Here is a 27,442-nt window from a genome sequence, read left to right as displayed (position 1 = left end):
GGGAGAAGGAAGGCTACTGAACTGAAGTAGTTCGAGCTAATCAACTTCAGGCAAGGTGAGTTGACACAGAGCTTCAAGATATTCCCTCTGTTTAAAGTGTGGCCAATTACCTCTGACGATATACTAAGGATAGTGCAAAATAATTGTATTTATTCCCGTGTTTTAGGCCGCACATTATTTTGGATGTTACACTTGCCAGCATCTAGTCTAATGTTCCTTCTTGTCTTAGGCTCATTTACAAATCGCTCATGCTCCCCCATGCCTATGGAGTATTTGCTATGGTCCAAACCCCAGCTTTGTTTCTGCTCATTTTGATCTTTAGAGCTCAAGGCTGGTTCCCTTTCAATTCCGGGTTCAGGATTGTGATTTAAGGTTTTTTGTTGGATCCCCGTCTGGCTGGCCGCTTGCTGGTATTGAGCCAGCATGTAGCACATGGTCTCTGGGCTCCCGAGCGGCTATTCCAGGTCTAGGAAACAAAGGAGCTGTTTGGGTCCCCACTGTGTGTTTACATATTATCTTTTTATTAGTAATACCTCTGATACCTTCCCGTTAGTGACACTGATTCCTTTTGAGGTGGCATATGACAGGAAAATATGATTCTTATTTTATCAATGCATAGAAAAGCTAATATAGGCTTTGTAACACTGTAACACAAAGACCTAGTTTAAACAATGGATAAAAATGGAAAGCAGCTACCTGACCCTGGTACCACGAAAACTAACTAACTAACGATACTGATACTAGCCCAGATAGTTCAGCAGTTTATGACCCTCGCTCTGAGAAACATAACCATCCCTAGAAAGGCCTCCCTTCGGAGAGTGGAGAGTTGACACGTTGCAAAGATTAACTACAATTATTTGACCACACAAACTCTGACTAGGGAACACTACTAGTGACTGAGGTAAACACAGAGAAGGCTTTGTTCCTGAAGAAGGAAGTGAGACCACTGTTTGCGCTATTAATGGAAGGCTGAAACATGTATTCCGCTCCATTTGGTTCCTGACACCGGAGACAGGAATAAAATCATATTGTCAATCAGTAGGTGGTTTACCTGCATTTCTCTTCTTTCTGACAATCTCCAAGATTCCTCATCACTAGAACATGCACACACAGGGAGAGAAAGAGCTCCCTTTTGTGTTGTAGCCTATACTGGTACAAATAAAGACTAGCGGGAGCAGAAACCCATGATGAAGGATGCCACCTCCAGGTGGGTAAGGGGCTATAATCTTGAAACAATGGGTTTTATTATAGTACAAAGCCACACTAGAGATAGAATTTACATTTCACATTTACTTGTAGTTAGATAAACTCACATGTACTACATATGAAACATGGTAAACCACTGTACCACATTATAACAAGAGCAATGGAAAGCCAATATGTGTCTCCTTTGCAGACCTCAATGCTTTGCCAATGCTTTTTTGCAGATACCAAAAAGCACTGGCAAAACAATTTTAAAAAGTGCAATTATGCATATGCTTGCTTGTGTCATCATGTTCAGAAGTCACGGTGTCACCATTCACACCTGCGCATGTGTAACCACACATACTTGTGTGTGCACCATGACGCAGTGGGCACCTTGTTTTTAATTGACCATTTCAAAATGGTGGCCATCCCTCTTGGAAAGGTGAATAAAAATACACCGGAAATGCCCCCACGTGCATTTTGTTGTGCAAAGCCGAAGCCCAGCAGTAGATTAAGCTGCCATGCCCTCCAATAAAGAATTAGGGAAAGACTGGGAGTCTGGTGGGGCGGGTGAGAGGTCAGCTGTGGGTTGATAGAGTGACAGGAGCGAGCAGTGTGGGAGCAGCAAAGCACCTTGGTGGGAAGGGAGTTTAAATTACACAAAGCAGAAAGAAAGGACTGTATGAGACTCGAGCGTTCGGGCGGGAAAGCATGGTCATGGTGGGGCCTGGGTCAGGGAGAAGCAACAGATACATTTGGGGGGAGGGGAGGATCAACACAGAGGGGAGAGAATTTGTTTAAAAGCAACACACAAGGGAGAGACTAAGAAAATATACACACTTGTAGAGAAAGCTGAACAAAAAAGAAAAAAATAGTTTCCTGAATGTAAACAGTAGAAGGATGTAAGCTGTACAATGAAAATGATGGTAAAGAAGCTATCCTCCAGAGGCGGGACAAACACAGGAAAAGTCATCAAATGAGAAGTAAGCAAATGCTAATGACAAGAAAAACAGCCAGGGTAAGAAATGGATTGGCCCAAAGACCACTGTAAGTTTTATGATTGTCCACAATAGATCTTCTAGTCCACAATCAGCTAAAAACGTCTATAGGCAAGACCTAAAATACTACAATGCAGCCATGCTATGCAGATTAGAGGATCATTAGAGGTTGACAAATGCAGGCCATCTATCAAAAAAGGCAAGCACGCTGTTCGCCAGCCTCGTGGGTGTCCCTTCCATTTATAATTGGGGAACCAGAGGATATCTTCCCTTTACCTGGCGACCAGTCTGCCTCAGGGCCACTGGGTTACGTTGTTTCGACATGGTTACTGAGGCATCTATTGCACAGTCAGGTGTATTTAAGGCACAGAAATTTCTGACAGGCAGGCTTAGATCTTTTAATGTGGTGTCCTGGCAGCCAGTAGAATATCTGCCATGGTGACAATGATGCCATAAGTGCCTCAAACAATGCATTATCAAGTGTATGGTCAGCCTGCATGATAAGGGATGCAGCACCCAATAATGCATTTGTACCTTTAGCACTAGAAGTCCTGTCTGAACATTTTTAGGCAGTCTCTAATGCTATCCTGAGTAAAAATGCCTCCATTCAACCAGGTATAAAAACTGATGAACGCAGAGATCTTGGACTTCAAATCAAGAAATGATCAGAATTAGTTTTAACGTTATTTTATTGAAAGAAAGACATTCGCAATGAAAATCAACGCTACAGTGGTGAGTTCATTGTAACAAACTGAGAAAAGAAATGCAAAGACAAATTAAACCGAACAGTACCAAACAAACTGTGCTCAAGCAGTGTCTCCAAGGATAAATCGGTTTAATCATAATGATGAAATCTGCCCCGTGTTATAACTATGTATACCCATCAATGTCTACATACTTTATACAACACGCATTAGCAATGCCAAAAGTCTGGCTTATGAATGAAAGTACTTTTCTGTCACTGTTGTGTGTAGACATTCAACAATTCATCATACAGGCACTCCGTCACTCATCTTTGCACTTATGCCTCCATTCAACAGTCCACTATCTCATCCATCCATTCACCCTCTGACCCAACTGAAATAAAACACACAAGACCTCAATGACATATCAAAGATAAATTAAATGATTACAAGTAGAAGAGAGAACATATGCTGCCTTCATGCCTAAAGATGGCAGTGATATATTTAATTATTTTTGTTACAGGATCCTGGTGGACATGTAAGAAGTGATTCTAACAAGAGTTACTTCAGTGAAAATCTCCTCCCCCTGGGGTCTGTCAGAAGTAGTAGCCGACACCAACATCATTAACTATGAAGGTCATTTGAAATTTTGTGTAACAGAATACCCATCTGTATGCTTTAGTGCAGATAAATAACAATCCACCCTTAAATGTCTGTTGATGGTAACATAGGCTTTTCTCAATCAATATGTCAAGCCTAATGTGTTTGTCATAGCCTTTCATAATATGCATATCCAACCCTTGGCATCGATCATAACATTTCCCTGCACAGCAATCATGTCTATTGATGTTACCTTTGGCTTATCACCATAACCAACTCAGGCATACTGTATTGAGCAAAATATTACCTCTCATAGCAGGGATCGACAAGGCTCCTCACAGTGCAAACCTTCTATACTTGTGGTTTGTCGGGGGTAACCAACATCAAACCCCTTGCTTTATATGGGATTCCATGTAACAAAAAACTATCTGTAGGCTATAATGCGGAATAAAAGTAATACACCTATAAATGCCTATTGACTTTAACATATCATGTTCACAATCAATGTGTCAGGCCAATTGCCTGATCGTAACATTTCATAATAAACAATCAGGCGTATAGCCTTTACCACTGGCTTGTCTTCCTAACCAACTCAAGATATTGTACTGCTTGTAAGCTTTCCGCAAGGCAACCATTCAGCATACGGTCATAAAAGTACAAATGTATACAAAACTGCTGTTGGAAAAGAAAATACTATCTCTCCTGGGCGAACCTAATAAGACGCCTTGTAGTGTATATTTTCTATCCTAAACAAACAAAACACCTACTGGTAGGGTTTAACATAAAGTAATGACTAACCTCCTCTCATCTGTGCTGTTGCAAGAAAAACATTGCAATTTATCTAGTTACCCAAGACAATTAGGCAGCAATACAATGTCATGTGTGTGCCCTAAAAGTTTAATCTCGGGCAGCTGGATAAATAAACAAAATGATCACTTCTGCTCAATCAAAACATGTACTCCTGGCTCCCGACATGCGGGCGGAGTTAAAGCCCTTATTGTGGTGATTCTCACGTAATTGTCTGGCAACAGATGAGCTGTCAAGCCCTACCAGACAAAATGGCCATCCTATATTGTGCCCCTTTACCTAACAGTGCTGTGGTCCTCCTGGTTGTGAGGGGACTTCTTTAGCAGAAACAGGTCATCTGGTACTTTTAAGATTCCAAGTACTCCCAGGCTACTGCTTCTTATTTTAATAACCGTCTGACCAGGGCTTTAACAGTGGTTAATGCAGTCCCTGTAGGGATGGTATTTACCACTATTAGATGCCTGTCTGGAACCAAGTTGAAGGTGAGGTACGGTCATGTAGGAACTGGCAAACAAAATCAGCCCCAGCAAGAAAATTCATGCCAGCTCCTCAATGCAGGACACCACTGGAATGTCATCAGAGGGCCTTTCTGGGAGTCTTTGCAGCCCATCTTGCTCTGAAAGCAGCTCGTTAACGTGCAGTGCACTGGGGAAATGCCAGTATGGCAGAACGGCCAAACAGGCTCTGCGTGCAGCAACGATGGAGTAATTAACAGTGACCAACATCTCGGGGGAATTCGCTAATAACAATTCGTTTACTCTCACCCAAGACTTTTTCATAAATAAGCTGACTCCTCTGTGTCTGCGCCACGTCACTCTCGCTGAGCTTCCAATGGAGGCAAACAACCGAGGCTCGTGCCAGCGTTACAGGCATTCTGATTGACTGAACGAATCTCATCATTCTGTGTTGTCTGCTAATTAGCATAGCGCTCAGTTCTGACTGAACACTCTTTATGTAGATGAATGACAGATATTATAAATAGCCGGTTCACTGACACTAATTTATCTCAGTTGAAATATGCCTTTGATCCTGGCAGGGCCGACTCAGACTTCTTTCAGCTACTGTTTAGTGTCATTGAACCGGACAGAAACATCTTCTTCGAAAATACTGATCTGTTAGAGAGCTGTGCTGACAATCTCAGTGGTGTACTGATCTCGCTAATGTCAGTGCACAACCCACTGACCTATATTCTCAGATGTTAAAACTCTAGCTGTCCCACACATCATCCATACAATTAAAGCTGTAAAGGCTCCCGTGGGCCCTGTCTGATAGAGGCAGTCGCAGCAGATGAGCCTGTTTTGCTAATCATCTGACTGGGAAGGCTTTAAACAGTGTTTACAAGCCACATGGGCAGATTTGGCTGTCGTCCAGAGGCCACACTGATGGTGGATGCAGAGCCCGCCAGAAAGGAGAGAGTGAGCTAAAGACAGGAAAGGCCCACAGCGGGGCATGCACCCTTCCCACCTGGCAGCAGGTCCTGCAGCAATTGGGCCAGCAAGAGTGGCTTTGACAAAGAGATGATCTCTGTAATGTGTCAATAAGTAGGTTATGATTTCGGGTCATCTGGAAGACATACTGCAGTCTTGCATTTTAATCCAAAACTTCTGTACAAGTGGTTCAATTGAGGTGAACCAGGACTACCTTTCCCAGATTGCACTGTAATACATGTGTTTCTTTTTCGAAACATAGTTAATTCCGATGTTTATTGCAATTGGTTTAATAAGTGACTGTCCGGGACTGGAACATGATGTTCCAGGTGATATTGGGTCATCTGGTAACCCAGAGCAGCCAAGTTTCCCGGGCCCATGTGGGATGTGCTTCTCCAGTCTCTGTTTTTTTCCTTTTAATTCTGGGACATGTAGTCCTGTTTTATAAGGGAATAAACAATACCACATGTTCCAGAATAGAAAGAAAAAACCTGGACTGGAGCAGTGCATCATGCATGGTCCTGGGAAACTTGGCAGGGACGATTAACCTTAGCGTAACTCTCAAGTATCCCCGGTCTACATATGAGTAGCTGATCCAGTCTAAGGTTTTCTTTGCAATGTGGTACATGAAGCCCACACTTTATTATGACATCACTCGGACTACAAATCACAGGTTGCAAAGAATTGACCATGGACTGGATGAGTAACTCACACATAGAACCTGGAAACCTAAGAGCTTTGCCTTAAGAATTTGCTAACGCCATAGTTTATGTCTTCCGCTCAAGGTTCTTGCCTCTTAGCCAATCGTTTCAAACACCAGGTCATCACTCCCCACGATCTCTGAGGCAGGATGAACACCTCATTCCAAATTCATTGTGGACATAGTCTCCAGTCTTGGACTTTTCACTTCACAACCATTGTTTCTAAGTGTGTTCGTTTACCTAGTTCAATGGAAGCAAACAAGACTACAGCATCCAGAATGCATTAGATCATCATAATAAAGTCCAGGACTGGAAGTGTGTGTACCTATGACCTGAAGGGAGGTTGTCTAGGCTATCTCAAAATGATACAGCCTTGTCTTTCCACTCTTTGGTGAACAGTAGTTCTTACATAACAGAACAAAAGGTGTAGCTTTTTAGCCAGCTGACCTTTTGATAGTGGTACGTTCTCTTTTGGAATAAGACGTGTACAAATCCTTGCGTTTTTTTTTTTTTAAGTATTAAGAATTTATCAATATAAAAAATAAATAAATCAAATGCGATAAGAAAAGGAAAAGCTAAGTGAAGGAAACAGCTTAGAAATGTACGCAAAAATAATTTTGAAAGCAATTCGTGGGAAAGTCAAAGCTGAGGGACATCTTTGAATTTAGGCCCATATTTATACTTTTTGACGCAAAACTGCGCCAACGCAGTTTTGCGTCAAACAAATTAGCGCCGGCTAACGCCATTCTGAAGCGCCATGCGGGCGCCGTATTTATTGAATGACGTTAGCCGGCGTTAGCCGCCGGCGCCGTCTGGTGTGCGTTAAAAAAAATGACGTACACCAGGCAGCGCCGGCGTAGGGGGATATGGGGCTTGGGCGTCAAGAAATGGGGCAAGTCAGGTTGAGGCAATTTTTTTGCCTCAACCCGATTTGCGCCATTTGTTTTCACTCCCAACCCCCATAGAAATGACTCCTGTCTTAGCAAAGACAGGAGTCATGCTCCCTTGCCCAATGGCCATGCCCAGGGGACTTATGTACCCTGGACATGGTCATTGGGCATAGTGGCATGTAGGGGGGCACAAATCAGGCCCCCCTATGCCACAAAAAAATGAAAAAAAAATACTTACCTGAACTTACCTTAATGTCCCTGGGATGGGTCCCTCCAGCCTTGGGTGTCCTCCTGGGGTGGGCAAGGGTGACAGGGGGTGTCCCTGGGGGGATGGGAGGGCACCTCTGGGCTCCTTCAGAGCCCACAGGTCCCTTAACGCCTGCCTTTTGCAGGCACTAAAAAACGGCGCAAAAGCGGCCGTACGTCATTTTTTTTGACCCGCCCACTCCCGGGCGTGATTTTTGCCCAGGAGTATAAATCCGACGCACATGCCTCGGAGTCGATTTTTTAGACGGGAACGCCTACCTTGCATATAATTAACGCAAAGTAGGTGTCCACGATAAAAAATGACGCTAACTCCATGTACTTTGGCGCTAGACGCGTCTAACGCGAAAGTATAAATATGGAGTTAGTTTTGCGTCGAAATTGCATTAAAAAAAAGACGCAATTCCGGCGCATACGGAGTATAAATATGCCCCTTAATACGAGCCATCAAGGTGTCCAACATTTCAATTTTCATAGCAATTAGAACATTTTCATTTCCACGCATGAGTGAAGCCATGGCAGAGAATTCACTCTTTTCATTCTTTCCCAGGGTGCTCCAGGGATAGAAAGATGATCCGCCCTGGTATACCACTGAATGAGTAAAGGTCTCATTTAAAGTTTTCTCAAGTGAGACAATCCCAAAAAAGATGTGATACTCACCCCCCACCAAACTTGTGGTCCCGACCCCACTGTATTTAGAGTCATGGGAACTGCTAAGTTTCCAATGGTGGAGCCTCAGCTCACTCAGTTGTCAGAAGACCTTGACATCGCTGCCTATCCTCAAGATGGCTGCTAGGTCACAGTGGTGGCAGTCCTTCCTTATATGGGTTGATACTACTGCGACTGATTTTCTTTGGCCACAACCTTTATGCACAGCTTGGCGGACCAGACAACAAAAACAAGCATATGACCTTATGGGGAGTGGGAATACTTTATCCATGTTGAGGTCATCGCTTTTGCTTTTTTTCTAAAATAAACAACTGATCTGGGAGTTTGTGGCATAAAAATCTAATGAATTCCAAGTGGGCAAAACAAACACTGTGCCCACTCTCCTTTCATCTATGTGTTCAGTATATTCTCCTAATGCATAGATTCACCAAAGGCACAGAGTTTCCTCTAGGCAGGCCAAAATCTCTAATGTTAGGTAGGTGGTCATCTGCCGGAGACAGATGGTCTGCCCACCATTGACCCAGCAGCCTGGTGGGCCATCCATAAAAGTTCAACTCAAACAACAAGAGGCTCATTCTTAGGTTTTGCCTTAAAAGCGTGCATGCTCTGTCTGCAAAATGTATTGTTAACAAAAAAAAAAGCCTTAGAAAACGGGCTTGGAGCCCACCCATTACTTACCATTACTTACCATTTGTTGGTCTTGATGTCACTCTCGCTTCCTTGCTTTTTACTGGTTAGCACCTTCTGCAGCTTTCACTTAGGGCTTCCAGTATATATACTTCTACTGTGGAGCATGGACAAAATACAGCTTCCTGTCTGCTGCCAGTGTCCTTCCACTGGTCATAGGCTTTTGCAGGTTCTGTTTTTTCTTTTACATGATGCACAGCAAGAATAAGAAAGCGATATGAAGCGGGAAACGCAGATTGAGTCATAGTGCTTTTGTTTCATAAGATGCTGATAGATTTATTTGTTGTGCTGTGGGCATGATGGAACACATTCATGCCTTTATTTTAAGCCTCAATCAATATTAATAGCACTGTTGAACTACCTTAAGTGCAATATTTTCTTTGGCCTCCTAATTATCTTTCAGCAGTCGCTAGCCTTTTTTTATGGACAGATGTTCCCGATATGTTGTTTCTGTTAAATATAAAATATGGCCCTACGAATAGCAACCAAACTCAGACAGCTTGTGCTAAATATGAAAAGAAGGCAGCTGACCCCCTGGAGTATGGGGTTCTTATAGATGAAGTGGCCACTGTCTGGGAAAGCATTAGCACTCTACTCTGGGACATCCTCAAGTACCTTCAGCGTTATTTTACAGCTAATACAAAGCCAGATTCTGGCTGTGTGACCAGCAGTGTACAGCGGACCCAGCTAGGGAAGTACATCACCCTCTATGAGATAACCGGGTATCAGCTTGATGCGAGAGTGTTGGATGATCTCTTGCCGGTGGTAGAGTTCCCGCTCAGCCTCCCAGTGGTTAGTACAGTGAAAGGTAATTATGATAAAATGAGTCCAACGCAGGTTAGTATCACCTCTCTAGCCGTTTAGCATTAACCGACTGAGCGGGATTCACGTTCAGAATTCACATGAAATTTGCAGATAAAAGGAGAAAATTATGCAAACTGTTGCACAAGCACTCAAGATACCACAGCATCTCATGTATTCCGAAGAGCAAATTGCATCTAGAGAAGATGTGGGGCAACAGTAAAGCTGCCGACTATGAAACTTGGGAACCAGGTTTGAGTTCATGGCATCCGCTCAACATCTTGTGATTCAGGGAAAATCACTTAATCTCCCCATGCCTGAAAAGATACAAATGAATGTGACCTTGTGTAACATAGCTGGTGCTCATTTAAAGCGCATAGCAACACAACAAGACGATAGACTGAGTGCTGAAACTTTCCAAACACTCACCCCAAGTCATAGATCTGAGTTAAATCCATCATTCTTTCGCTCACCATGCCACCTCAGCTTGGTCCCAGCCATATACAAATCTGTATTGACTCTGCTTCCCATGGGAACAGTCCAGTCCGTACTGCCAGGCCAGGTGCTCCCTGGACCAGAAACAAGCAGCCTGGGACCAGGTTTGGGGTATCACCCCTAATCAGCCAGGCTAGTTTGAATCCAGTGGCACAATGAACAAGGGACCCACATCTGGGCATACTATGGCCAACTGTAGCAGTTTTAAAAGCACTGCAGAGTTCCTTGTATATCCAACAGTTTTCAAGCAACAATAAAAGTGCCAAGGTAACTCTAGTGATTAATGTACGTGCTGGAATGAGATAGGGTTTTGTTTAGTGGCAGTTTAAACTCATCTAAGGTAGGGCAGAGGGTGAATATGCCTTCTGCAAAGAACATATACAATGCAGATTACAGAACAGTATTTTATGTGCATATCTCAGTGGGATACATCTTTTGTCACAAAGCTTCTTTTGTTACTGTGCAGTTCATAAGTTACAATCATAATCTAGCACAGTGAGCGATGAACTGCCAAACAAATGCTGCATGCAAACTGCATGGTACAGGATAGAAAATGATGGCCCTCATTATGACATTGGTGGTAAATCCCACTTACCGCCATTCTGACTGCCGCCAACATACCGCCGTCGCGGCGGATATCCGTTCACCATATTATGACACACACACACACCAATCCATCACTATTCAGCACACATACATAAATCCGCCAGTCCAAAAGTCAGTGATAAGGTGGCGGTTTCAAAACCCACACTGTTACACCAATAGAACAACGCCCACTAAATTATGACCCACAAATCACCACGGCTGACATTCAATGGCGGTAAATCCCATCGCGCTCAAAATACACACACACATACATTGGACAATTCAAACAACACACACCTGATACCTATGCACACACCACACCCACACACCCACACCACTATAAAACACACAACCACATTACCCACAACCCTTTACGAATACAAAGCATTGGCACGAGACAGACACCAAGACCACAGACAAAACCAGAGCCACACACTACTTACACCCATACACCACTCACTCACCCCACATCACACACCCCAACACATCACCCTACACACAACACCCATGGCACCACAAAGGCACCCCTGATTCACAGAGGAGGAGCTAAGGGTCATGGTGGAGGAAATCATCAGGGTAGAGCCACAGCTATTTAGAGCACAGGTGCAGCAGATATCGATAGCTAGGAAGATGGAGCTATGGCAGAGAATCGTGGACAGGGTCAACGCCATGGGACAGCACCCAAGAACTAGGGAAGACATCAGAAAGAGGTGGAACGTCCTACGGGGGAAGGTATGTTCCATTGCAGCAAGACACCAACTCGATGTACAGAGGACTAGCGGTGGACCCCCACCTCCTCCCCCACAACTAACAACATGGGAGGAGCAAGTCTTAGCAATCATGCACACTGAGGGACTGGTCGGAGTAGGAAGAGGACTGGACTCTGGTAAGTCAACTCTCTACTGCTACTACCCCCTACCTGCATGCCTTCACATACCCCCACCCTCACTCCCATCACTCCACCACTTCCCACACACCCCACCATCACATCTCACTTATCCCAATGTTAAGCCCTGCATGCCATACCAATGCATGGACACCACTCACAGACCTGCATGGACACCTATCTCTAAAGCATGCACACTAGAGAGAATCAGCTAACCCACCATATACCAACTTACGTAAGTGAATGCTGCCAGGGCAAATACAACCAAAGAGAGCAAGCCACGGATGCACAATATGTCAGACACAGAAACAATAACACAGCATTTACATCCCCACAGGTACCCCAGCCAATGTCAGCAGAGAGGAGGTGCCAGCAATATCCAGTCCCCCAACAGAAGAGGCCCACAGTGATGACAGCAACTCTGGTCTTCTGGATCAGGATGACCAACTTGGCCCATCAGGGACCTCTGGACAGACGGTTACCCAGGCCCAGTCACACACCACCACAGAGCCCCCCCCCCCATCAGGAAACACCACCGCAGCACCCACCCAGCCTACCCACACCTCTGTCCCCAGGACTAGTCAATCAGCAGTGTGTCCACCACTACAGGGACCCCAGGCCACCCCTCATACCTAAGACAATCAGGGACCTGGGGTTAGTGGCAGTGGGTACATGGTTCAGGGGACAGAGGCACAGGCCAACATGGAAACTGGGAGGAGTGCGGTGCACCAGGAGGAGGACAGGCACAGGGAGCCAACACTCCAGGAGGCACTTGCAGAGATCCTGGGAGAATATCAACATTCCCAGGACACGATGGGCCAGATCTTGGACATTGTGCAGGAGAACAGGCAGCTGCAGGAGGGACAGTACCAGGGGATCAGGGAGGACTTGCAGGCCATTAACAACACCCTGATCTCTATTGAAGGGGTGCTGGCTGACATGGTCAACATTATGAGGGAGGCAGTCTCACACCAGCGGGCCCCCGCCACTAGCCAGATATCTGAACAGCCTTCCACCTCCAGTGCCGCTACTGGCCAGGAGGCCCCACCACAGGACTAAGAGGCCACCAGCACTCCTTCCCCTGCAGAAGGTGAACCACCCCGCAAACGTGACCTGCGCTCCCAACAGAAGCCATAGACACGTGCCAAGACCCCCACCAGGAAATGAGACTCTCCTGATTCTCACCCTTGTGTCCACTCTGTCACCCTGTCCACCTTGAACTGCCATTGCTCCCCTTCTTAAGTCCCCTTGGACAATGCACCTGTGCTACAAATAGACTGGAACTATACCCTGGACTTTCCTCCATCATCACCCCATCCCATTGCACTTGCCCCTCCATATTTTACCACTTCAAAAAACACCCTTGGAAAAAAAATATTTTTTGAGTATGTCAAATTGTTAAAGTATATATTCATTTCAACAGGTACAGACATTGCAATTAAACTGTACAAAAGATGAGGATAGGTGTATGACCTATAGCTGGCTGCATTGATCACACCAGGAGCATATGTGAGGTCACCAACATCTGTAAAATGAATTGCCAAAGGGTACAGTAAGTGGGCATAGAAGTGGGAAATAACAGCATGCCAGTGCCATAGAAATTTAAAAATATTTAATTGAAAGGTGAAGTAATACTGTCTTACCTGTGTGTCATTGGATGTACTGTCTGATGACTGATGTTCTGTTGTCCTCATCCTCTGTCTCCTCATCCTCACTGTCCATACGGTCCACTGCTGCCACACAGGCATCTCCAGCCTCCTCCTCCTGTAGAAAAGGCACAGGGCAAGGTTGTGCAACATGCAGCATGCCACTATAATCTGGCAGACCTTCTTGGGTGAGTAGCACAGGGATCCTCCTTTTAGATGGAGGCACCTGAACCTGGCCTTCTGGAGGCCAAAGGTCCTTTCTATTATCCTTCTGGTTCGCCCATGTGCCTCATTATAAAGTTCTTCTGCCCTTGTCCTGGCATTCCTCACAGGGGTCAGCAGCCATGAGAGGTTTGGGTAACCAGAGTCACCTGAAATATTGAGGGAATACATTTAGTCACACACTATCCTATATGGCCCACACCATACCCATACACCAACATCTACTGTGTGGGAACCAGGGCTCACCTATTAGCCACACATGGTGCCTCTGTAGTTGGGCAATCACATTTGGGATGCTGCTATTCCTCAGGATAAAGGCATCATGCACAGACCCAGGATACTTAGCATTGACGTGGGAGATGTACTGGTCCACCAGGCACACAATTTGGACATTCACTGAGTGAAAACTCTTTTGATTTCTGAACACCTGTTCATTTTGTCGTGGGGGAACAAATGCAATATGTGTGCCATCAATTGCCCCAATGATGTTGGGGATGTGTCCCATTGCATGGAAGTCAGCGTTCACTGTGGCCAAATCCTCCACCTGGGGGAAAACAATGTAGCTGCACATGTGTTTAATCAGGGCAGACAACACTCTTGTCAGCACTATTGAGAACACTGGCTGTGATATTCCTGCTGCCAAGCCCACTGTTACTTGGAAAGAACCAGTTGCCAGGAAATGGTGCACTGATAGAACTTGCACAAGATGGGGTTCCCAGTGGGGTGACGGATAGCAGATATCAGGTCAGGCTCCAATTGGGCACACAGCTCTGTGATTGTGGCCCTGTCAAGTGTATAGGTGAGGATGATGTGCCTGTCCTCCATTGTTGCCAAGTCCACCAGGGGTCTGTACACGGGGGTATGTCTCCATCTCCTATACATCAGCAGTAGTAGCAATCGATGGGGCAAAAGATTGAGGAGCCGGTCACAAAATAAACAATGGGGCTACAACAGAACTTTGCATTCTGTTAACTTGCAATAGGTAAGTGTGACTAATATAGCATGTTCAATTTTCAACAGAGATGCAGCAAATATCCAGGGACTGACCACCACCCCCTCTTAAATGGTGTCCGCCTGTGTGGAGGGACAGGTGGAAGTGAGGTAATTCCGCTGGCGTTGTGCGCCGTTGCGGGAGGCGGTTGGGAACTGCAGTGCAACTCCTCATTCGGTAACATTGGGCCCTATGGGGTACAATGGCCAATGGGGATCTACACCGGCGGTGACAGTATGCACCGCTGCGGACATGACCGCCATTTTCTATCATATTCCTCACTTGCTATCTGATCATCCACAGGAGAGGATCTACACTGAATGTGCTTCTGTGACCTGTGTCTGGAACCTACCATGGCCCATGTGACTGGGGAAAGGGCTCCTGCATTCACTTCGGTGGAGTTGGAGAGACTGGTGGATGGGGTCCTACCCCAGTACGGACTGCTGTATGGGCCTCAAGACCAACAGGTGAGTACACATTGGGCATAATGCATGTGGCATGAATGCATGAAGTTGTGTGTGAATGACTCGGGTAAGGGGGGTGGGTGGTTGTCCTCTGGGCAGCGTATTGGTTGTGTGCTGGGCCATGTGTGTGAAAATGGTGATGTGAAGGGGTATTGTTGGCCATAAGTGTAACAGGCAGGATTGTTTGACTAATACTATTTTCCTGTGTGTATTTCCTCTGCAAGGTAGCACCCATCAAAAGAAGGGTATATGGCGTGCCATCGCCAAGGAGGTGCGGACCTTGGGGGGTCTATGGCAGGTGGAGCACCCACTGTGGGAAATGGTGGGAGGACCTAAGACGCTGAGCACGGAAGACGGCAGAGGCCCAGCTGGGGATGGCCTCCCAATGAGGGAGGTATGCCCGTCGAACCCTAACCCCCCTGATGGCCTGCATACTGGTGGTGGCCTATCCTGAGCTGGATGGGCGTTTGAGGACATCACAGCAGCCACAAGGGGGTGAGTACAGTGCCCATCATTACAACTAACGCATGGTAGGGTGGGTAGGGTGGTATCCGGGTGGGTGTTGTGTGTCAGTGGGTGCCCCTAGGCCAGGTATGACATTGCAGCGTAGGTCCCCTGGTGGCTAGGGTTCTGAGGGGATAATCCTGCTACCTAGCTTGTAAGCATCCACTACTGGTCCAGGCTGCGTGGGTCCCAGGTGTGCTGCATTTGATGGTGTGTGCCCCTCCCCATGCCTTGGATGCTAACTTTTTTTCTAGTAGTGCTATGGCATATTGCGTAAACCTCTTTTCTGTGTGTGAGGGTGCTGTGTACGCCAACATTGGTGTTGGTGCAGCCATTGACCAAGTGTATCCTTTGTCTCTTCCACCCCATTTTTTTTTTGTCATCCTGTCCTTATGTGCATTAGCATTATCTGGCAGAGGAGTAGAGGCACCGGCGACATAGGGAGCTGCATCCCACAGGACCCAAGAGGCAGAATCCACCGACGCTGACGGCACCAGTGGGACGGAGGGTGAGGGGAACACCATGGCGGAGACTGGAGAGGACAGTTCAGACACAGATACCTCCTCCGATGGAAGCTCCCTGGTGGTGGCAGACACCTCTGTGACCACCCCAGCTACAGGTACAGCCGCCACCCCATGTACCAGCATTACCCTCCCAGAAGCCCCTCAGCGAGTTGCCCGTGCCCGCTCACCCAGGAGGATGGGAATCTTCTTCGCCCTAGGCACCTCAAGTCCTGACCCAGTTAGCCCTGCTGCCCTGAGTGAGGAGGCTATTGACCTCCTGAGATCCATCTCTGTAGGGCAGTCAACCATTCTGAATGCCATCCAGGGGCTGGCAGCCCAAATGCAACAGACTAATGCATTCCTGGAGGGCATTCACACTGGATTGGCGGCCCAACAGAGATCGATCCAGGCTCTGGCCTCCTATCTGATGGCAGCCATTGTCCCTGTTTCTACCGTCCCCCTCCTACTTCCACTTCCCAGTCCCATTCTCCTTAACCCCAACCCATCCCAAGCACACAGGCAGACGAGCATGCATACAAGACACCACACAAGACTGGCACAGGCAAACACAATCACCACACTTCATCCCACAGGCACTCACACAAACACCATCCAGATGCAGACATACCAACATCCACTATTTCCACTGTCTCCCCCTCCTCCTCCGCTTCTTCCACCTCCCTCCCAGTTCTGTCTACACTCACTCCTGCATGTACTACATCATCATCCACTACCAGCATCACCACCACACCAAGCAGAACACACACCTCACTGGCAGACACCTCCACAACATCCATGCACACATCCCTTGTGTCCTCTACCACTGTGTCTGTCCACCCCCCTCCTAAGGTACACAAACGCAAGCACCCAGACACCCGACAGCCATCCACCTCACAACAGCATCCAGCCCATGCACCTGCACCCAAAATCAGCAGACAGACACCTCCAACAACCACTCTCTCTTCCTCTACTCCCAAGCTGTCTCCCTCTTCAGGCCCCCCTGTGTCCCTAAAAAACTGTTCCTATCCACCATTTACCTCTTCTGTACCCCTCCCCCCATTCTGCATGTCTGGCCCAGGTGGGAAAAAGCCAGCCAAGCACCTCAGCCACCCAGTCCACGGGCCCAGTGACACCACACCCACTCATGGTGGAAAAGGATCCAGAGCGCATGTCCTGAGGGTGAAGGAGCCTGCCCAAGCTGCTGCCACGAAGGGAAAGGAGCCTGCACCAGCAGGCAGGAAGAGCAAGGGGTCTGGGGCAGGAACTGTGATGGAGCCCCAACCATGGTTGTGCAGCCGTCCGAGATTGCAAGGGATGGGCAGGAGCCTCCCCCCACCAGCAGCACCACCACCACCTCCAGTGAGCAGCCATCCGAGGTTGCAGGGGATGGGCAGGAGCCTCCCCCCACCAGCAGCAGCACCACCACAGAGCAGCTGTCACCGCAGGCGGACGGTATGTAACCCTGCCTCCATGGGCTGCTGTGTCCCCTGCAAATCCAGTGGCTATGACACCCACCTGAGAGACTGTGACCTTGCACTCCCCAGGATCAAGAGCACAGGGCACAATGCCCCCTCCAGATCAAGTGGATAAGACACCCACCTACCCCAGGCTCCACAGGATCAAGAGCACAGGGCAGATGCCTCCTCCAGAACCAGCAGGCAAGTCACCCACTCGAGAGACTGTGGCCTTGCACTCCCCAGGACCAAGCACAGGGCACAATGCCCCCTCCAGAACTATTGGGCAAGTCACCCACTTGAGTGACTGTGGCCTTGCACTCCCCAGGACCAAGCACAGGGCATGATGCCCCCTCCAGAACCAGTGGTGTTTTCCATCTCCTGGCTCAGGTGCCCCCATCCTCCTGAGGTGCCTGCCTATTTATCACCAGATGCACCTGCAGTGTTCTCTCCGTGTTGAGGCAGTGCCATGTTTGGCCTTGGACTTTGGCCTGTGGCCATGTGGACTACGGAGATTGTGGACTGGGCTGTGTCCCTTTTTGTGTACATATGTATATATCTCTTGTCTTGCCTCACTTGTTTATCTTGATGTGTTTCTCTCATTGCATTCACTTTCTCAAAATCGTTTTGTCCTTGCATTATTCATCCGAGGTACGGGGTACAAATGTTTTGGTAATGTGGCTGGTTGTGTGTATGGTGTTGGGGGTGGGGGGTGAGTGTTGCATGTGTGTGTCACTCTCTTTTTCCTCCCCCCTTGTGGGCTAGGTGGCTGTACTCACCGTCATCGTCTTATCCGGCATTGATGTTTGTGGTGAAGCAGCACGTAGAAAATCATGGGGAAGACATGCAGCTCGGGCTCCATGGCGGCGTGGTTCTTTCCTGTGTCTCCAATGGTGAGTCCTTTCACTTCTGTGCAGTGTTTCTGCCAGGCTTTTGATTTTGTTGGTACCGCCCCGGAAAAGGTGGCGGAATAGTGTGTCTTACTATGGTGGGTGGAACATTGACTTCCCCCTGGCTGTAGGCGGCTACCGCCTTGGTGGCTGTTGTTTCCACCCTGGCGGTCGGTGTGGTATATTGGTTATCTATCGGAGATAACACCACCATGGTCATAATTTGGCGGTATTTACAGCCGGCCTGTTGGCCATATTACCGCCACTTTAACACCAACCGCCAGGGTTGTAATGAGGGCCTATGTTTTTTCCCAGTTGTTGATTATCCTAATTTTCTAAGAGAAGGTTTGTTTGGGTAGAAATAAATTGTTATTAGTAAGGTCAACCATAACCACTGTGTTACATTCTGAATCCTGAGTTTATGCTTCCCCACACCAAGCACTATTAAAAAAGGCCTCCCGGTATGAATGTCATGTGAATTCTACATCTTTTAGTCCCCATAATCAACATTTTCTATACACTGATTACACACATATGATTCATTGTCTATGTAAGTGTTGGATGTAAAGAGCTCCAACACCCTACGCTGGTAAGGGAGGTGATATAAAACAAATTAAATATACGTGAGAGAGGGGCTATGGAGAGATGAGAGGCATCACTGAAAAACACCAGTAAAGATTTATTTGTCCTGGTGCACTGCATGGTCATCATTTACTATGCTTTAAAAGCTAATACAATTGAATATTGTAGGACCTGCATAACTTTTTCCCGCTCATAATAGCTGTACTTGTTCTTGTGCAATTCTAAAACTATTTATTTTATCATGAACATAAGCTGTTCTCTTAGAACATCTGTACCTTAAAGGAGAGCTTTCATTTTTTTTATATTTGTGAATTGTTTTCATTTTCTTAACATTGATATGGTAGGTTGTCATCTCCTTACTGGTTTAAATTTTTTTAGGTTACGCCTGAGACAGTGCATGCGCAGTCGGCAAAATCTTTCACAAACTAAACTCAAAAACGGCTTAAAATGGGCTTAGACCCTACCCATTACTTACCATTGTTTGGCTTTGGCGATTCTCATTTCCTTGCATCTTATTCATCAGCACCTCCTGCTTCCTCCTGGGGCTTCAATGTTTGTCCCTGCCATGGAGCATAGACCTAGTACAGCTTCTCATCTTCAGCTAGTATCCTTCCACTGGCCGCACGCTCCTGCGAATACTGTTTTTTTTTTAATTTCATGCACTCTTTAAGAGTGCATGTGTCTTCAGTCCTTCCTCCCTCTCCCCACTTTTTGTGATTTCCTAGGTCATGTCCTCCACCCAATGTCCGTGCTCTTTCCCCAACCTCCCTCTCCACCCCTTGCTCATGTTGCTTTCTCTCACCGCCAGCTGTGGCGTAGCTGCTTCCTCCCTCCTCCCACCATCCGTGTTCTTCCCCAATCTCCGCCGTATTGCTTGCCTTCACTGCTTCACGCTGGACCAGGTTCCTCCTAACAACTCCAACCCTCCCGACGGCCACAAAAAAAAAAAAAAATAATCAAATAGCACTCACATATGCGAGAGGTACTTGGCTTTGTCAGTGCTTATGTAAACATATTGCTGTGCAATATGGATTAAAGGAAAGAAAAAAAACGCTATGACGCGGTCAACGTTGGCCAAGTTATAACACTATTTTTTCTTTACCATAAGCCATGTTGTACAGCACCCCTGTCTGCTGTGCAACACCTCTAAAAAATTGACAAAGCCAATAAATCTTGCATAGGCGAAACCCAATGCCTTTTCTAATGGTTTATTGGACCTTCCTAGCATTATTCAGAAATTACTGCTCACTATGCAGACTGTGTGGGTTCAGTGTGAAATCATATCACGTTTTACATCTTTCTGCAAAGGATTAGAGCCTGGTCGTAAATGCTAGCTGAAACCATTTATTTGTCAGGCAGAAGATGTATTCTCTATTACAGGCAATGGTCCCCAACTGACATGGAAAGTGGTGGAATACCTCTCACTGCTTTAGAGTATTTGTCAGAATCGAAAGTCTTTTTTCAATCCAGTCCTAACAGGTTGGTGGATCTAATCACCATTATAGTTTCTGTTTTAGGTGCTAACGGATCCAGCGTATCGGGAAATTAATTTATATGACAAATGTTTTTTTATAATTAAATTATGTACGATATATCTACATGATTGTAATAGATTTGAAATATGTTTCTTGGCAAACTGTTTGCAATTGTAAATTGCTAAGATAATTTTTAGTAAGTTTCAATAAACTTGAATTTGGCTAATGAAGTGGAAGCTAGAACTAAGCATCCTCCCTCCACTGACTTCCACTGGTGCCTTATTGTCGTGACTGCGTTACAAGGTGGGGTGATGTTTCCTTAAGTAAAGCCGCCTCCCTTGCTTTGAAGATGAACAGCGCCATCTCCACTGACCCAACGGAGACTTCAGAGGACACCTGCTGAACCCGGGCCCATCAAGTGTACATCACCTGATCAAAAGAGAGCTGTAAGTGCCTCTCTCCCGATGCCCCACGGCTGCCTCCTTTCTTTCCTTGAAACTAGGCCACTGAAAGAACAACTGCTCTTTCTCCAAACATATGGAAACAGAAATAAATACATTTATTTCTCTGCTCTACAATCGCCAGTGAGATTCATATTGCTCTGTCCAGGAGTCTACCGCATGAGGAAAGTGTAAAATAAGGGGCAGATTTAAACTTTTTGCTGCAAACCTGTGTTAGCGCAGGTTTGTGGCAAAAAGTATAGCGCCGGCCGGGTGCCATATTTAAGGAATGGCGCTAGCTGGCGCTAAGGCCCTGTTAGCATCCTTTCAAAAGACGCAAACAGGGCCGGGAGGCGTATGGGGAACAGGGGCTTGTGTGCCAAATTATGGCTCTACACTGTTTAGAGGCAAAAAAATTGCCTCTAAGCAGTTTAGCGCCATTTTCTGGCACACAAGCCCCATGGACATGGCTCCTGTCTTAGCCATGCCCACCACCCCAATGGCCATGCCCAGGGGATGATTGTCATTGGGGCCAGCGCCGTGCAGGGGGCCCCAAGTCAGGGCCCTGAGCGGTGTTGGACAGAAAAAAAAATACCTACCCGGACTTACCTTTGGATGGGTCCCTCATCCGTGGGTGACCTCTTGGTGTGGGTAGGGTTGGGTGGGGGTGTCCCTGGGGACAGCAAAGGGCACCTGTGGGCAATTTCCATGGTCTCCGACCATGGAAATCTGCCTCCAGGTCCCCTTACGCCTGTCCATACCCAGGCGTTAAATAAAGGCGCTAAGCAGGCTTAGCTCCATTATTTAAGGCCCTCCTCCTCCCGTGTGTGATTTCAAAGCACAGGAGGATAAAGAAGGTGCTATGGCCGTTGAGGCAATTTTTGCCCAGGAACGCCTACCTTGCATCTCATTGACACAAGGAAGTTTTCCGCAGGCAAAAAATGTCGTTAACTCCAATATTTTGATGCTAGACATGTCTAGCGCCAAAATATAAATATGGAGATAAGTTTGCGCTGGATTTGCGTAAAAGAAATTACGCCAATCCGGCACAAACAGAGTATAAATATGGGCCTAAGTGTCTTTTCCCCAAAAAGGTAGCACGTGATATACTTTTTGCAGGTCCCTTGCCCTTCTCCAACCCCCACCCCCAAAAAAATCTGTTTTTGTCCCATGTACAGCTTGTGCACAGTCTTTTCATTCAAGATTTTGTACCCTTTGCACAGCGCTCGATTGTGTTATTGCTAGGGTTACACCATATAGATGCGCCGCTCTATGAACCCCCACTAAGCACCTTTAGCGGCGGGGAGTGGCACTGGGCATTCTGTCTGAAATAAAACCTTCAAAGTTTAGGGTATGTTTACTTTAACTTTGATTGGAGTCACTGGTAAGAAAACCATGACGAAGCAGTGGGAAGGGGGAACAAAGGCAACAAGAGGGCACAAAAGAGAATAAGGGGGAGCGGAACGAGAGATAGTTGAATGGATAGCGTTGTGAAAGGAAGGATGGAAAGAGAGACGGATGGCTGGATGGGTGAAATAGTGAGGTGGGCGGAGAAATAGAGAGATGGCTGGATGGGTGAAATGATGGGGAAAAAGGTGGAATAATGAAAGAAGGATGGATTGAAGTAAGGAGGATGGATAGTTAGAAGTAAGGATGATGATTGATAGAGAAAAGTAAGGATGATGAATGAATGAAAGAAATAAGGATGATGGAGCTGTGGATAAATGGATAGAAGTAAGAATGGATGGTGGAGGGAAAGCAGAATGTATGGATTGAGTTGATGGATAGATAAAGAGAATGATGGCTGGAAGAACAGAAGAAAGAATGAAACAAAGAAGGATGGACGGATGGGTGGAAGGATGGTCAAATTCATGTAAATTTACTGAGAATGCAGGTAGAAAAGGCACAATTTGGCCACAGCGTTTTCAGAATTTCTTCAGGGGGAGACCAATTGAGTGATGGCCTTGCTCTCCTTGCTCACTCAGGGCCATATTTATACTTTTTGATGCAAAACTGCACCAACGCAGTTTTGCGTAAAAAAGTTTAACACCGGCTAACGCCATTTCTTTGCGCCACCCAGGCGTCAAATTTATACTTTGACGCTCCATGGCGCAAACCACGGGTTAGAGTCATTTTTTTTTACTCTAACCATTGCGCCACGTCGTAAAGCAAAATTACGTTAACGCAACGAAAATTACTTTAATCCGGTTTACGACGTCGCAAACGGGTAGGCGCCATTTTTACCCGCAAGTGCGTCAAAAAGCAGCGCAAACACAGCAAAATGTGCTAGGGAGCCCCAAAATGGATCCCAGAAGCCAGGAGAGACCCCAGGAAGACTCCAATCGACCAGGAACCAGCCAGGAGGACCCAGACAAGACCCAGGAGAGGGAGAAGAAGAAAAGGAAGTGTTGTTTCAGTGCAGAGGAGCAGGAAATACTGGTGAAAGAGGTGACGGAACACCAGCATCAACTTTTTGTCACCTCAAAATTGCCAATTGGGAGGAGATAGGCAATTTGGCAACAAATTGTGGACAAGATAAACAGTGTGGCAGAAGTACGGAGAACAGTCACTGAGTTCAAGAAATACTGACATGACTGCAAGCGCAGGACAAAGGAAAAGATGGCAAGGAACTGGAAGGCAGCACTGCAGACTGGAGGTGGGAGTCCAGCACCGCAGGAGGCCCTGGACCAGATGGAGGAGATGGTGGCAGCCGTCATCCCAGAGGAGATCGCCACAGGGATTGAAGGACAGGACAGCGTAGACTTCCAGGAAACCACACAGATGCAGGGTAAGTTGCATGGGGGACAAAATTTCCTAAATGTTAACTGTAAGCGGGGGGACATACCTACTACACAATGCATGTCAGCCATGAAAATCAGGCAGTGGAAAGGGCAAAGGGGCATGGCATGGGTGCATGGGCTGTGCAGGGGAAACCAGGGGCATAGCACAACACTACACCAACAACCTTTGATGGGGGTACTCTGCCATGCCAAGGATGTTGGAAAGGCAAAGCCAGTCTAGGAGGGTAGGGTACAACATAAAACTGGCCTGCAGTCAAACGACAGCTGGTATTGTCACAACATGAACCATATCCACAAGTGGTATTTACCATTGACAACAGTTGCCACTACCACCTGTGCTGTGTGTGCAGGTCAAGCAGCTAATGGCAGTTATGTGTCCATGGATCAAACACACCCAAAATAGAGGGTTCCGGGTGACGACGTTATCAATCACGTGTAATTCCTAACCAAGTGTAAATCCTGTCATATGCTCATGTCTATAGGCGCTATAAACATCAGGTATTGTTACTTACATTATGAAGTACACAGCAGTAATGTCATACCCATGCTGCACATTTCAGGGTGTACCCCGTGCCTGTGTTATAATAGCTGCAATGCCACCTTGCATCATCCCAACTGTCATACTGCTAAGACAACAGCATTGAGGGGGAGGACATATGTGTCTAGCTAGTTAAACAAACCTGCACCGTCATAAGAGGAAATGGAACACTGCCAGGCCCATCATTGCAAACCAATGTAGCACACATTCCCCAACATCAACATTACACACTACCGATGCTGACACCTGTATCGTGCCATGACAATGCTATACATAGTATGTGCTTGGTCTCAGCAACATATAGGTGTATGTGAAATATCCGAGACTGGGTCAGCTGCATATTGTTAAGTGTGGTGCAAGTGGGATCAGAACCCCCACAGCCATTGCAAGGCCTCACCATGCAAATGGAAGTAGACGGAGGGTTGAGTAGGACAATAAGGAGGCAACATACAATTTGGACAGAACCTACACCTAGAGGATGTGACGCAGACAATTCCCCAAACTGCCCACACTACATGGGACATGCAGGTGGGGCATAGGCCTGGGAGAATGCTAATATTAATGACAGGAACAATGAACAGGAACCAAGATTACTATGGGGGTCATTCTGACCCTGGCGGTAATTACCGCCATGGCGGAGGTTGGCGGTAGCACCTCCAACAGGCTGGCGGTGCTCCGCCGGGCATTCTGACTGCGGCGGTACAGCCGCGGCCAGAAGTGGAAAGCCGGCGGTGTACCGCCGACTTTCCGCTGCCCATGGGAATCCGCCATGGCGGCGCAGCTTGCTGCGCCGCCATGGGGATTCTGACAGCCCATACCGCCATCCTGTTCCTGGCGGTTCACCCGCCAGGAACAGGATGGCGGTATTGGGTGTCGTGGGGCCCCTGGGGGCCCCTGCAGTGCCCATGCCAATGGCATGGGCACTGCGGGGGCCCCCGTAAGAGGGCCCCACAAAGGATTTCAGTGTCTGCTTTGCAGACACTGAAATTCGCGACGGGTGCAACTGCACCCGTCGCACCTTCCCACTCCGCCGGCTCCATTCTGAGCCGGCTTCCTCGTGGGAGGGTGTTTCCCGCTGGGCTGGCGGGCGGACTTTCGGCGGTCGCCCGCCAGCCCAGTGGGAAAGCCAGAATGACCGCCGCGGTCTTTTGACCGCGGAGCGGTCTTTCGGCGGGAAGCGCTTGGCGGGCGGCGACCGCCGTCCGCCGTGGTCAGAATCACCCCCTATGTCTCACTAATAGGAAGTCAGTAACGTCACATTACAACTGCCACAACACAGACACACTAATTGTACAATATCTCATTGCAGAGGACGATGGCTCTCCTGTGGATATGCCTGTCCTGGACTTCCCTGATGACATGGATGACGAGCTGACAAACATTAGCCAGCAGACCCTCCAAGATGTCCTTGGAACCCTCCAGACCCCACCATCAGTCGCAAGGAGGAGTACAGATACAGTAGCCATCACAGAGGATCCACCCACCACCCCAATAGTACGACCTACAAGCTCCAACCCAGCTGAGGACTCTGAGGACACTGGTACCACCTTTGAGAGGACAGTAGTGGGAGTACAGCAGGAGATGGCCAAGGAGGTGCAGGTGGGGATGCAAAATATGGCAGCCAGCCTTGAGGGGATGCGCACATGCATGATGTCATCTGCAGAACAGGCAGCAGCCATGCAAGCGCTACCATCCCTCCTGCAAGGACTACAACAATGTGTGAGGGATTTCACCACAGCAGTTAGGGAGCTGCCACAACATCTGGCATCCCAAACCTTTCACTACGCGCACAAATGAAATCATGACCCCCTCAGGGCTGACCTGGCTACCTACCACAGTGATGTAGCTGCTAGACTCAAGAACCAGCAGCTCCTCCTTGCTGCAGTAATGCCCTTAATAGCCCCACAGTTGGCAGCTACCGGGAATTCTGACTCCACGTCTTCAAACACTGATGTGTGTTGTCCCTTCAAACCCACCACCACCAAGGGCAGAGGAGACGACACACACATCGGAAGATGAAGACGTGGAACAGATCACCTTCAACCGTAGGAGTACCCAGTAGCACAAGTCCATGCCACAGGGGCACTGATATCCTAGGTCCTGTGCTGTGTTAACATGCCAGTCTTGCCACAGTTGGTAACATGCACTGTTCTCCAGCACACTGTTTACCTTGACACTATGCACTGCAATTGTCTCTAACTACCTTATTGGCAATTCATGTACCTCTGCACTGTATGACACTTCACCCCAGCATGTCCAATGACATGTCCCTTGCCATTGCACTTGTGTTGCACCACAATAAAAGGCGTCACACTAATGGACTCACAGTCCTCGACTATGTAAATATTGGACTACAGCACTTTAAAATAAATAGCACTTACACAACCACTCTGTAGGAGATTAGTGATGTATGTCACATATCAATGGCCATAGAATGTCAATACAACAATGTTGAAAGAATGTGGGGTGATAACTATGCACTGGGGTCTGGATTTTATCATCATCTGTGCTTCCTTAGGCTTATTTCTGAAGTTAAATGAGAACAAACAGTATAATGCTGTGTAGAACAGAAAAAGTCAGCTTCAAAGTATGTATAAGCTGAAACTGAATGTGGCCAACATGCACTTCAAGACAATATTTATGTATGTGACATCTGATTATAAACTTTGATCACACACACACACCATACAGCAGGAATTGGTGTGTACGAGTGTATGGACAAATATGTAACCTGGGAGTACAATGTAAGAAATGATAGGTGTGAGTTATGTATACAGAACTACATAAGATTATACCATCACTCAGCTTATCAGGGTTCACATGAACATCAGGCTGCAGGCAGACATCCCACAGTGCCCAAGATTCCTATTCAGGACTCTAACAATGACAGATTTAAAAACACATCCAACCTTCACAACACATTGGGAACCATAGTAACCTTGAGTGGTGGGTGCAATGGATGGCAGATGTATAGAGAAGTAGCTTTGTTGTAGCTGCCAATGTGACAGCTCATTTGGAATTGGGAATAACCATGTCAATAATGGGATTCGGATGCAGGATGGAACAGAAATGCAAATACTAAATTGACACTGTACACCCATGCCAAGACCCTGATCCCCAAGCATATGCCACATACTGTAAAGGAGTACCTAAATCTTTATTTTACAGTAATAAAGGAAACTTAAACTAGGGGAAACAGCTTAACTAACCTAACCTATCCTAATTATACATTACCCACAACTGGCCCTAACTAC

This window comes from Pleurodeles waltl, chromosome 7 (assembly GCF_031143425.1).
Source record: "Pleurodeles waltl isolate 20211129_DDA chromosome 7, aPleWal1.hap1.20221129, whole genome shotgun sequence".
Classification (NCBI taxonomy): Eukaryota; Metazoa; Chordata; class Amphibia; order Caudata; family Salamandridae; genus Pleurodeles; species Pleurodeles waltl.
The sequence above is the reverse complement of the archived record's forward strand: the minus strand, read 5'-3'. Positions refer to the sequence as shown.